We start from the raw sequence: 14,411 nt of genomic DNA, 5'->3' as shown, positions 1-14,411 counted from the left end.
TTTATCTATGCGCCTTCAAGTACTTCTTGCAACATGAACTTTCTCTGATGCTGCTAATTGCTTCTCTTGCTTAGGAGCAAGTCGGGGACTTAGTTTTCTGAGATCGTACTCGCTCAGGTTGTAAATACTACACTGACGTGCAGCAGAGTGCTACAAATGGTAGTAACGTTCCATGGCTATTGGGAATTAAAACAGGAGAAGAATGGTATTTTCAAGCTTGTTGAGCAAAAGAAGAAATTGCAAAGCTTCCCTTGAAGCATAACGCCCCCACGTCGTGTTGGCAAGAGTTGGGAATGTAAAAGGGACGACTGTCATCACCAAGGCGGCAATAATGAGAGAAGCTGCTTCGCATTATAAAATAACCATTATTTTATTTTCTGTTTTATAGCAAGGGTGCATGCATCACATGCCATGTAAAAAATTACTTGGGCCGTGATCTAAAAGAATTTATCATTCAATAATTTCAAGTCCCTGTTAGAGCTGTTGTGTTGAACTGATATTCTGCTTTTATGGCAGGGTGGTCTTGTTGCAAGAATAATGAAGCACAGAAGGTACGAAATGGGGGGGAGGGGAACTTTCATTATAAAAACATGTCTAAAACTGAGGTAGCTTTGTTTTCATGCACAACAGTGACATGTAGAGAAAGTAAATCAGTATTTTCCAATAATTCATCCTTACTGTAAAGAATCTAAGTAATTAAGAGTCTGTTTGATTCAATTACAGCATCAAGCTACGTTCCCAGAAGACAGAGATAGGTTGATAATGCCCTTTGAAAGCACAAAAACTAGCCTGCAATTATGTTCTACATGGCTACTCTTCAAAGAGCCGAGCTTCCCAGAGGGGGTTTCAGCAAGGTTCTTCAGCTCCTGCATGTGACCCCCAACCCCACACATCATCCAGGTACTAAAGGTATAACACTGTCATCTCAAGAGTTGAGGAAGGAGGGCAGGAAAACTCTTCGGGTCAAACCGAAAAAAAAAAAAAAAAAAAAAAAAAAAAGTCAAATAAAGACCAACACGGTAATGAATAAATTCAAAATGTGAGAGGTGAACTTACTCTTTTTGGAAAACCACATACCTGAGCGTGTGATCTGCAGGCAAAGGTTAGGCACTTTTGAGCGTCTGGGATGTAGCCTTCTTTAAGTAACGTCTCCAAACTTTTTTCATCACCGCCACAAACTGCTGAACGCCTGGGGATCACTTTGTCTGCTCCTTTGCCAAGGATCCCATCAGCATTAGCAAGTCCAGAACACTGCAAATATTTGAAGTCGCTAATTATTTGTGAGGTTATGGAACAATTACAGTTTAATTTTCTGGTCATTTCTCATACAATCATTAAGAAGAAAATCCTACTTTAAGAACAAAATCCTACCTATTTTTTCCATTACTGAGTTTTCTTCAGAGAACAGCGTTTATCATTCAATATTATGATCATAACAGTGTGCTTTGGCACTGATTTACATCATTGACTGGCTGTATAAATTACATTGACACATACAGGCTTGGCTGCCTCTAAAATCTTGTACTCCATTATTCTAAGTAGGCAAGCAATAAATGTGTTTTAATTAGAACCAGAGACAGATATTTGATATTACCCAGCAATCCCTTTTACGGCAATACCGAGTGCCCATGGCACATGCTTAGATCCAGGCATCTCTGGAGTTTGGAGGTAAAGTGAACATGTGAGCTGCAGACAAAATGAATATTTCCTTCTGTTGAACAGCACTCACCGAGATACTGATGCAGAAAAATCATCTTATAACTCATCTCTTTCACCCACGTCCTTCCCAGCTAATGAGGATTAGTGGACAAACACCGGTCCCTTTGATACTTGGATTTATTGATGCTGCTCAGAGATTGCAAGCTACAAAGGCAGTATTTGATTTAAGGATGTCTCTAGTACTGGCAATTTTGCCAACCCATCTTTCATTCCTGAAAAGGTGAAGATAAAAAAAAAAAAAAAGCGCAGCGCGCTCAGTATCTGCTGCAGCCTGAGCTCCTCATCAGCCTGAGGAGAGTCCTCGGTCTGACACCCAGCTTCAATGACAGCTCAGCTGATGATCCCCTTTTGCTAACGGTTACAATCAAGCATCTCCTGATAATTTTGCAGTTAGCAGACTGTCTTAAATATCTTTATTCCTAAGTGCTGCGAGCCACATGCAAATCGTGGGGCTCCTGGGAGAGGCTTCTCTTTGGTGACCTGCTGCTCTGGGAATTGCTTTCCACTCTTGGTTTTCTGCTGCAAAAAGCTACTTATTTCATAGGGACTGGGCACATCTGTAAATACAGCAGGGGCCTGGGAGGTCTGGATCTGCCCCTTGGCATGGCCACCCCGTGCCATGGTCCATAGGGGGGTTGGCTTTTCCCTTGGCTTGGCAGTTGATGCTTGCACCTGACAAAACATCTGATACACTGCATGAGATCACTACCATTACACAGCATAAAATAAACAACAAATTGCCCTTAATTGGTAGGTAGTGACTTCACAGAGTGACCTCACCATTTAGCAGTTTGTCCGTAGTATAGTAATAAGGGGACCATTAGTCGGTTGCTGCTCGTTAAACTGTCACTGCCACAACATACCAGCATAGCAAGTGACCTTCCTGACTTCTACAGGCGTGCCTTGGGGCAACAGGTTTCCTCTTTTCTAAATAGGAATTATCTTCAAAAAACAGTATTTAAAAGAAGACTTGAAGCTGTACACCTTCTTCAGACCAGCACAACGGTCTGCTGAAGACACACCATATTGATCACCCTGTCTTTAAGTTAATCACGATAATTATGAAAAAAAAAAAATGCAGCAAACAAGTGTAATCCTTGGATATTAGTTATTTATGCTGCGCTATTAAAATTACACTAAAATAATATACTACAGAGGAGAACCACTTTCTCCATGTAGAGGATGCTGCCATTATTCAATATGCCAATAATCTTCCTCAGCTGACGGATTGTTAGGGTCATATAGCCGCAAATTATTAGCAGTATATTGTATGCTAATAATAAAAAAACATGAGAACTGGAACTATAAATCATATCCATTGCTTATTACTAGCTCCAATCCTACTAAAGCATTACATGTGGTCTTCTAATCCTACTGTGAAAGAAGAGGGAGCAGGGGGTCACCGGTCCAGCTCCCTGAAAGATCAGGGCAGCAGCAGATCAACAACTGGCAAACATGCCCAAGGGATGGCAATGGGATGGATGGTATTTCTTTGCCATGCTTTTTTAAATTTTATTATATATTCCCCCACAGGTATTGACAGACCAGTCCGTATGATTTCTCTGGTTAGGTTAAGGCACCCTCAGGTTTAATAGCAATACATTTAATTGCGGCTGAAAGGAATAATTGCACTTAACAAGTTTTGCATGTCTATGTGAAAGAAACTGTTGCTGTCACTTAAGGACCAGAGAGAAATTATCTTCACTGAACAATATCCTATTACAGGAGCAATGTCATCAGAATCAAACCGCTTTGCTAGTGCTACTGAGGGTGATTAATTATACTGTGAAATTTGGTCTTTAATCCATTCACAGATTTGATTGCCTATTTCTTGCTATTACTTAAGGGAAAATATATCAAATTAGTGAAACAAAAAGATTTAAGTAATTAATCATGGTTTTGCATACCTGCTTGCAACTAAAATTAAATTGAAAATATTGAAATTTGACCTTACAATGTCCAAAAGTAGAACTAAAACTGTATCTGATGACAATTCACTGCAAGTTTGAAAACCCACGCTAAATGAATGATGACCATTACCATGTAATAGAAGCTTTCTTAAGTTCTCCAGCTTAGGCAGCAACAAACAAAGGTGTAATTCAAAATCCTTGCTTCATTCCTCACCTGCTCCTTTCTCCAGGACTATTTTTATTTTTTCAGCAAATCCCTAAAATTAATATTTTTGCTCTTAAAAAACACTGGGGAACTTATAGCCTATTTTTTTCACACACATTCAAAACAGAAATCAGAAAAATACAATATATTCAGAACTCTAAATATAAGCTGAAAAATTAATGGTGGAACACATTAGACAAATTTAATTTAATTTTTAACATTTTCTCATTTACCCAATAAATAGAAATGGGAATTGAATTAGCTTATTAGAATCATTAAACTAATATATTTCTGTTCTGGAAATACATACATCTTCATATATCTCACTTCATATAATCTTCATATATCTCACTTATGAAGAGATACTAAATAGAACCCTTTCTCAAAAAAAATCTCATAACAGATTCACTTCCCAAATATAATAAATGAACTCATACGTACATGCAATAGTTATGATACTTAAATAATTATTGCTTCCTAACAGCTGATTTAGTCTCAATACGCTCTTTTAGTGCGCTTCAACTCCATTAGCATTTAGACTGCCTTACAGCTGTCAGGATAGGTTAGGAAAAAAATGACCCGATAACAATGCAAAAAGTATACAAATTATCGTTCAGAGTACAGCCGTACATGGAAGTGAGACGACAGCCTTTCAGCTTACCTGACATGAAGCTTCGTGCAAAGAATTTCATCCACACCAAGGAGGGTGGCCATTAACATTCGCTCCACGTTGGAGCGGATCCCTTCCAACACCTGCATCCCCATTTTCAGCACCTTCAAGCACAACAGGAAAAAAAAAAATCATTAAGGAGAAGAAATTAAAGGATTCAGTGCACAACTCAATGGTTTTGTCACTGAATTCTCACTGCAATAATCATAATTCTTTTGCTTTTACCCTCCCCTCTCGTAACCAAAACTAATTTGTCCTAAATGATCACGCAGCACTAACTACCAAGATGTTTGCAGTCTGGTCTAAGACTCAGACTCGCACACACCCTCCCTTCTATTGTGTTTCATGTAAAAGAAACTACTTGCAGCATTGCTGAGAGACAGGACACAATTTTTCAGGCTCTGAGATGAAAATTAAGGTATAGGCAGTGATTGGAGAAACGATAAGTACATTCCCCTTTCTTCAGGGGGCATAGCAATAGAAATCCCAGTCAAGTAAACTTATTGGTACCTAATTTCTTGCCCTCAGAATTAAGTCACTTTATCTTAAAAACACTCATTACACCCACACACATTTATATATGGAAGTTACCGCAAATAAAAAGAGGTAATTACTTGTGCAAAGTAGTCAGAATTGGTGTTAAACTTAGCATTCAATGATATCTAAGAAGTACTTAGAAGAACATTATCTCTGTGTGTTCATAAGAAAATGCTGGTTTTTTGATTAATTAGAATTTTGTCTGACGGGTGTAAAAAGTAGTTTGAAACTGTAGGCACTTTCTTAGGCTTAGGATGTAACGGTCTGGATATGTACGCAAGTAACAACTCGGATCCGGCAGCTTCCTCACGCCCATCACGCCCGACCCACATCTTGCCAACCCAAAGTGCAGGTAACAAGGGGTTTTACTTCTGATTTACACTGTAGGTGGTGAGCATGGAATCAATCCTATTGGCACTAGAAACAATTCCTTATTTACCTTCATATTAAAGAGGATGCGTAAAATGCAACTACCTCTGCTTCCTGATACAAATTGAGATATCAATCAATATATGAAAGATACCTGCAAACTGCTAAGTCCCCAAAAAGCGATCCCTGAAAGGAGCCACTCCTCCCGTTAGATCTACCACTGAGTCACCCTGTCAGGCACTGTGAATGTGAAGTGTCTCTGCATATTGCAAATCTGCGATAAATTTGTTGGTGTGTAAGGCTTAAATAAACTTTGTGCAACTTTTCAGAAGGCCTGAAAGTGGAAAGCAAGAGGACTTGTAAGAAGTCCACGTTGGACATCACAGGATTGCCCTGGTAAACGCCATTTCACAGGATGTATCTCTGTCTTAACATGTACTGAACGTAAATGACACCACTAAGACAGTTATCTTTCTCATGCCCCATCTTATTAGCATGCATCACTACAAAGGAAAGCTAATATTTTAAAGGGCTGTTAAAATACTAGAGAGCTAACTGCAGTTTTGGTTTGGGGCTCTGCATTTCTGGAATTTATATTAGCCTATGTTTGAAATAAAAAAAAAAAATCTATTAGCAAAAAACCTCAAAAGCCAAGGACCAAGTAACAGGGGGAAAAAAAGAAAAGAAGGAAAAACTACATCATTCTACCCAGAGGTTTGTCAAAAAATGACCCTTGTGTGGTACAAGGAGTATTAACAATTGTGGACAGTGACAGACTCCCCACTCCCCCAGTTGTTCAAGCTCTCACAGCCCTCCTATGAAAGATTAAAAAGGCAAAACCTTAGAGCTGAGGCAAGGGATCAGATTTGATGAAGCCACAGCCTCCTAGAGTCTGAAAAGACTTCTCCTAGACACACAAGACTTTCCCCAAGAGACCAATCAAGATTAAAGGTGTCGTTCATTGCATGAAAACACTATAACCCTCAGCCCATGAGTCTAATTTGAGCCTTACTGAGATGCCTGAAGTGGTATCGGCAGGTGAACGTGACTAAGCACTGATCCCAAAGCCTTGTATTGTCCTGGCACAGTGCGGAGTCCAGCACAACCAGCCCTGATGAGCAGCTCAGTCTAGTAGCCGCCATCCACCACCATGGCCTCCTAAGGGCCCATGCAACTGTCTTGGCAGGTCAACGTGCAAGAAATACCCATTTTGATATGAAAAGTGTGACTGTTTCCTCAGTCATTTTGAATCTTTCCCTGTAATCTCTCTCGTTGACTTGGGAAAGCGAGGGACCAGCGGTGGCACACAATTCAGTCAAAAGCTGGCAGCCCGCCTGAGCAACGCTAGGGTTTTAACAAGTGACAACCAGACTGATCATAAAATAAAACGAGATGGTGCAAACTTTGATATGCACTGCACCCCTCAAAGAGCCAAAGTTCTGGAGCCTTTGGAGTGAAGGAACAAGTAAAACTGCTCCTATGGGCTCTCAGACAAGCTACTACAGCAAAAGTTAAAGGGCCTAAATATATTCCATATATTCTGCTTTGTTACAGAAAAGGCTGTTTGGTATTTCTGTAAGCAGTATTTTTATAGGTGAGTATATAGGTCTAGGTCAAAATCTATACCAGTATTATTATTATATTATACAGTCCATTTTTGGATTCTCTTTGAGAAGCAGATAAGACAGGGTGAGATGAAGCCAGTGGTCCCAAGAAACGAGCACTGCAACTTCAGGAAAACCCCTGTGCAGAGCAGCATGCCTTGGAAGACTCCAACAAGGGTGGAAGTAAATTCTATTCGAGAGGGGATGTTTATTGATCAAAACACATGAAAAAACAAAACCAAACAGAGTACAACACACTTTGTGAAGCAAAAATGTGCTAGAGCTGCTCGTGTCGATTATACAAGCACATCACATCTCTAATGCAGCCAGCGGAAGCTGAAGATGCCAAGTGATCTTTAAGGTTGTTCCTAATAAGAAAGTAGAGAGTATCCCTGTCTGGAGGTGACAAGTGCATATATATTTTATATGCATTTATATGCCTATATATATTTTTATATATATATAACATATATTTTATAGAAAAATATATTAATATATTTATATATATTATATATTTTTATATATTAAAAATATATTTATATACACACAGACGCACACACATTCATCTTCCAGCAAGATCTGCTGGAAGGAGAAGAGTTGGCAACTCCCAAACCAATCACAGAGCAAAATGCTGCATGAAACCCTGTTGCCACGAGGATCCAAGAGATACCTTATCCAGTAACCCCAGCGGATTTGACAAAGGCACAGCCTATTTCCCAAATACAAAGAGCAACTGAAGTTTCACCAGTGTTTCTGCATTTCCCCATCACAGACATCATTTTCAGCTCACTTAAATTAATCCTCTCTCAACCCACAGTCATGATGTAAATCAGATGCCGGTGATGCAAGAAAACTGGACTAACTGAATCAGATGACCAGAAGAGCTAGAATTAAGAATCATTATCGTACGAGTAACCTCACGGCCCAAGAGGCCCTCCCACCTTTCTCAGCATCTCCTGTGCTTTCCGAATGGGGGAACAATAGCAGAACACATACAGGACACTGTAGATGAAAGGTCAGGTTATGTATGTTCTTCCTCATCCCTCTGGCATCACTGAGGAGTCATCAGTTCACCACATTTTTGGCCTCCATAAGAAGCATACGTGTCCAAAGTAAGGGTGGGACTTGATACAAAATAGATACAACAAGAGAAGCACAGAGGGGACAGCAGACAAACCTCAAATATTACACTGCAGAGACATACAATTACTGGGGACTGACTGCTGAAGTTTATTGCATCGCATTAAACTATCAGTCCAGCAAGACACAAACAAATGTTGATGCCCTAAATTCTTGCTACATGTACATTTAGAGACTAACAGATGGTCAACCTACAGACTTCTTCATACCAGGGGTCAATGTATTTTATACTTTATTTACAACAGCCATTCTGGAAACACCGCTATAGTGCATTTAATTCATCCCCAATGGCATTTAGACTCGGCAGTACTGGGCACACTGCCATTAGTCTAGAAACATTAAGTTTGTACAGGAGGCATCTTTTACTCCACTTGTTTCCCTCCAAAGAAAAGCCTCATGGATACCACTCGAGCCTCCAGCTGCTTCCCTTTCCCTTTACTCCCCGTTGCCCCAGTGGGGCATGAAAAGGATTCATGACTACACAGGTAAGCGGTTTTTCTTCTTTCACAGGACCATTTATGTTATTTTTATGTTCTTCTAAATATTTCCAAAACCAATACAAAACCCACTTTGCAAGCTGTGCTGGAAATGGCACTTACACAGAAGCCCCAATGGGATGGGTCCACCATTCAGCGTGAGATTATGAAAGATGCGGGCACCACGGAGGAACAGGAGCCGATCAGCTTGACGGTAGGGAAAGAAGGGATGCTGGAAGGCAAGATAAAATGTACTCAAAATCAATGCATCTGGGACCTTCCCTACGAGGCACTAGGCATAAAACAGGAATTAAATGTATTCTGTGTTTATCTTCAGAAATTCAAGTGTTTCAAGTAGGAAATACTTGAAAATAATTGTTGACTGTCCTCATCTTAAGACATGCAAAATCCTTCTGCCTTTTCCAGCGTAGATCAGAGGATAACCAGCAGTGATACTTGCATCAGGAGCAGCACCGCTTCTCCTGGCCTGAGATCCTACTCACCCTTAAAAATCCACCTACTTTAAACTTAGAAAAAATAAAAGTGAGTTTCTCACCTGTCTCTTCCCCCTGAAATACAGAGGCAGTTTTTATTTGCAGCAGGCAGACAAATACTTGGTGGTTTCAGTGGACACCTGAGCTTATGAAGCCCACTGGCTATGTTGCAGGAAGTTCCCTAAAACTTTTATTTTTCATTGTTGCTCTTTTTTTTTTTAAAATAATAAACCACAAATCATAAATATCCGCATTGCTCTCCCCTTCATGGAGCCCTCACTATTTTTTAGCATATCAGAAACGATTTCAGCAAGTTTGGGTTTTTTGTTCAGGTTGCTTTTTTAAGAACATTTATCAACGTTGAAGTTTTCCACGCTGGTTCCTTGGCTGGGCTGGGCTTCATAAGGTTGGTCCACTCTCCTGCTACCCGCCTGCTTCAGGAATAGCAAGCCCCAACAGTGTGAGACCATGACAAAATATTCCAAAGAACATAGTAATTAACTCTCTGTAGAGAGAAATATTCCATCTAGCTGCCCTTTTGAAGGGGCAGCTAGAAAAAAAAAAAAAACTCTCTGAAACTCTCTGAAAAAAAAAAAAACTTTTAAAACATGAATATATTTTAGGATTAAAAACAAATGTGTTTGCTCTTTACATTCCTATCTCATTTCCTCCTATCCCAGGTGAAACCAAAAAAGCACTTAAGAAAACTGATTTGCAGCTACCACAAGCCTTTTATTTCCCTGTACATACAAATAAAATCCATTATACAACAATGGAACAGTGCCTGGCTTCTGGTTAACGAGGGCATCTCAAACTCTTGAGCAACAGAGAAAGGTGTATTCATAGCCTAATTTAAACTGCAATGTATCTGCACAAGCAGAGAGAAAAATAAAATAAAACAGAGAAGATTACCTGGAGCAAAGGCAACCTCCTCCCCTAACAGAGAACTTCTACGCCTCTATGCGAGTACAATCTTACCCTGTTTATATGCAAAAGGCCTGTTTTTGTAGCCAGGGAATTTGTCAGTCAAAAGGAGTGGTTACAGTATTTGTAAGCATTGAACTTATCTCAGCAAAAAACACCTCCTGCCTTTAAACCAAAAAAATCCCTGCCATCTAGCTCAACGAATGCTTTAAACCAAAAACAACCCAGAGGCTAAGGCTTCCATAAAGGTAGCAGAGAAAATACCGGCACCAGCACCACGGCAGTGGAAATTACGGTAACGGGTAGCACCAGGCACCTCTAATCCAGTTCCTGTTCATTCCTCCCGTGGCTTCTCTGTAAGGCTGAGGGTTTTCAACAAATGTAATGCAGATCATAGCGTGAATATGCAAAAAAAAAGTGATTATATTCTACAGTTTTTGAACAGAGCAGCTATCTGGAAAAGATATCCCACTTGAAGGCAAATACATACACTGTGACGAAAAGAACTATCTCAATTATCGCCTTTAAGGAGGGAGATGTTAATGAAAACCACTTTAATCCACTGCAGTGATTTTCAGTTTCTTAGGTTTTGCTGACATCTGGTGGCACATATGAAAAGCGTCCTAACGCAATAAACAGGTGCTCCTGCTCCACCGGCTGCATCATACCTCAACCTCTCTGAATAATGACTTGGCATTTCCATTACTGCACGCCAACATACTCAAAATTTTAGAAGAGCTGCTGTGGAAGTCTTTTACAGGTTCAGCCTTGACATAGTAACATCTACCCTCAACTATACGCCCTCAACTACTTCAGCCTCTTGCATACAATTGTGTTAGTGCAAAACGATTAATAAAAAGATACATACTGGCTCCATAGAGCCACAAGCTTTTCAGCCACCCCTATGAAATGAATCCCAGCTCTTAACAGGGGAAAAAAAAAATTTACCATCATACCTCAGTTGGCACTGGTTGACAACCCCCAGATAACCGAAACACAAGAGGAAAAAAAACCTTAATAAGCACAGTTAGCAAAGTACTCTTATTGCATCTCCTCTCCTTACGTTGCAGCTGAGCCACACTCCCCACACACCAGCATTACAATATATTCGTTATATCAACAGGAATATTTTGTTGTCAATGCAACAAATGGAGCAGCTCTAAAACATTGTGGGTACGATGTTGACTGCAAGTATTAAAGTATTTATTAAAGCAGAGGAGCTCTTTGAAGCAAATTAGCACGGAAAAATTAAATATTTGAATATTTTGAAAAAAATATTTACTTGGTACACAAGTGCCTTCAGTACCACTACGGTCCATTTATTCAATAAATATTTTATAAGGATATTTGCAGTGTGGTTTTGTGTGATTCTCAACACATCCCAGACCACAAAACAGTCACTTGCAATTCAGCAATCTCGTTGAGACTTCAACAGTATTAAGGTTTATGAGCCACTCTGACATTATTCACAAAGCTTGTTTTAAACACCAATCTCAGATTTAGTTTTTCACACGTAGACTAATTTTTTCATTACCACATTTCTTGACAGGGCCTCCTGTAACATCCTGATTCACCCTTAGGGTTTTGCCACCAAGCAGATCCACCAAGACACACTTCTTGTGTAAAGACGAACACCTGTGACAACGGCTGTGACCACCCATCCATGTCACCTCCAGAACCCCAGTGGCTCGCAGCACAGGGTGTCCGACGCAGAGACATGCTGCAGCCCAGAAGACATGACCACACGCTTTTTCCTTTTTTAAAATCTCTTGGCAAAGCAACCCTGAGACCTTCCCTGGCCTGCGTATGCACTTGGTGTTAATTACCATTACCAAGCATTCTTTTAAGGAAGATTAGTAGGTTAATGATAATATACATAGAGTGTACACAAATTAGAGATCAAAAGCCTTCAGAGAACGGTGAAGAGCCAGCTTGAGAGAACGCCCTGACAAAGACATTCTGCTTTTCTGCACTCTTCCCTGAAAACCCAGTGCAGGGACAGACGGAGGGCAGAGCTGGCACCACTGACTTTCTGGTGGCACCTAAGTCAACTGTGTTTCGCTTATAGATTCGCTGCCTCCTTCTCTCTAAATCCTGCCATTTCACCGACAGTATTTTGACTCAAATACCAAAGCTGTCCCCGCTGTGCTGAACTTGCATCCCATCTCTGTTGAAACACAGGGAGTGGTTTGTTTGAGCAGCACATGATAAAACCTGTAAGCTTTCAAGGAAGAGCAGGGGATCTCAGCATCGGCAGGTCCTTGCAATGGGACAACCACAAGCACAGAGCATCAACAGGAATGTGAGGTAACGGGGGTGTACACGCACAAATCATACCACAGAATCACAGAATCCCAGGTTGGAAGGGTCCTCAAGGATCAACTGGTCCAACCTTTCTTGGAAAAAGCACAGTCTAGACAAGATGGCCCAGCACCCTGTCCAGCTGAATCTTAAAAGTCTCCAGTGATGGGGAATCCACCACTATCCTGGGGAGATTATTCCAATGGCTGATTGTTCTCATTGTGAAAAAGTTTTCCTCTTGTGTCTAATCGGAATCTCCCTAGGAGTAACTTGTACCCATTACCTCTTGTCTTTTCCATGTGACTTCTTGTAAAAAGAGAGTCTCCATCTTCTTTGCAGCCACCCTTTAAATGAACATGGAATAATGGCGAGTTATTGTGCCCGCAACAAAATTCCATGGTCCAGCAGCACATTCTGCTCTCGAGGGGCTGCAGTGAACACACAAGCCTGCACAGGAGGACCATAGCACATATGGAGATGTCCCACCCTCATGGTCTGTCCCAGCCAGAGCAAGCTCAGACCCCACTAAGCCATGGGCTGTCTCCAGCCCCTGGTATCCCATATCCACTGAGGCTATGCTGCTCTGATCTCAGTCCCATTTACATCTTGTGGCTTCCTAAAACATGCAGTGACAATAAATTGCATGATGTAATTACACGGAAAACAGGCTTTTTGGCTGGGTTCATACCTGCTCCATCAACCCTTCCATGCTGGGTGTAGGAACCCAAGGTCAGCCACAGCTCAGCACTCCCATGATCCATTCTCAGGGACAGGGTCATTTTCATCAACCCCTCAAACTTCCACCTGACTCCTCATCAATTTAAAAGACTTCAGCTTGGAGCTATTGATGCCAGAGTGAACAAGAGAACAGAAGGCCAGTTTTCATAGGAAGGATTAGGATGCAGCTTATTTAGCAAACCATGGATCGGGGAGGAAATAGGGTGCTCTCCTCTTATGGCACTGGGAATGGCATTACTTGTGATAAAACTGAGGTTGGCATGGGAATGAATGGGTACTCCAGAATATGGAAAAGTGACCAGCCTTAGGATTTCACGCCTTATTTCAGACAACTTGTTTGTATTTTCACACCATCTGGTCTCTTTGCTGCCAGGGGTCTGCCAGCTCACTTCCACTGACAACCAGATACATGCAAAAGGTTGAGGAGGCTCTTTTTTAATTGTCAGCAAACCTTTGTTGCTTGCAGGGCCCATAGATATATGCACCTGAGTTGACAGATAAGCATTTCTAACCACACAGGCACAAAATCAACTGAAAATGGGCATTTCTATGGACAGCATAGAAATGTTCGATATGGACCGGCAGCCATGGAAGAACAGATGCCTCGTACCAGCTGAAAACCTGCTCCAGGAGCTCCTGGCTCCCCATCAATGGGCAAGATGGAAACTCGGAGAGAGGGTGCTGGGTAGAGAACAGGAACAGCCTGGCTGCCAGCAGAGCAGGTTTCCCTCTTTCAGAGCCCTATATTTTTCTGTACCACACCATGAAGAGGTACTTCTGCCCTCCTTCCTCTTCTGCAAACTCTGCCTCTCTCTGCTCAATCAACAGCACTGTGATCACTGAAAGGACTGCGCATCTGCTTTAATTGCAAGTCCTTAAATGCACCTGAGTGTTTTACCTGCACTACTATCCAGCCACGCTAGATTTCATTTTTGGAATACTATTTGTTTTGCAATAGACTGGAACTCCCCCAGTCCTGTGGAAGAACCATAGGAAGGTGTATTTTAGCAAAGTGCAGTAAATTATTTTGAGACTGAAACCTGTCATCACATAGCCACCAGATCAGAGCAGAAAGAGAGCTACTTGCCACCATGTTCAAACCAGGATTCTCCAGGAACCAGCATTACTAGCAACTGTAAATCAGACCACTTTGAATTCATTGTCCACACTAGCTCCTAAAATTGGGAACTGTGAGTTTATCCACTGAGCATTTACATCAACAGTCATACGTTATTTTACCTTTAATTCATTTGTATTTACACGCCAAATTAAAATTATCCAATCATTTTTCCAAATAGTTTTGTAGGAGCATTGCTTACTCTGA

General features: G+C 41.0%; 1 long non-coding RNA gene across 1 annotated transcript; it reads right to left on the bottom strand.

Moving 5' to 3' along the window:
- Nucleotides 1-327: 327 nt before the first annotated feature.
- LOC141740337 (uncharacterized) lies at nt 328-13,600 on the bottom strand. The gene is made up of 4 exons (XR_012585971.1): nt 8,754-13,600; nt 4,496-4,608; nt 1,078-1,251; nt 328-956 (listed from the first exon to the last, which is right to left on the bottom strand). It is a non-coding gene; the product is annotated as an uncharacterized LOC141740337 (long non-coding RNA).
- Between the last annotated feature and the right edge of the window lie 811 nt (nt 13,601-14,411).

This window comes from Larus michahellis, chromosome 3 (assembly GCF_964199755.1).
Source record: "Larus michahellis chromosome 3, bLarMic1.1, whole genome shotgun sequence".
Taxonomy (NCBI): domain Eukaryota; kingdom Metazoa; phylum Chordata; class Aves; order Charadriiformes; family Laridae; genus Larus; species Larus michahellis.
The sequence above is the reverse complement of the archived record's forward strand: the minus strand, read 5'-3'. Positions and strand labels throughout refer to the sequence as shown.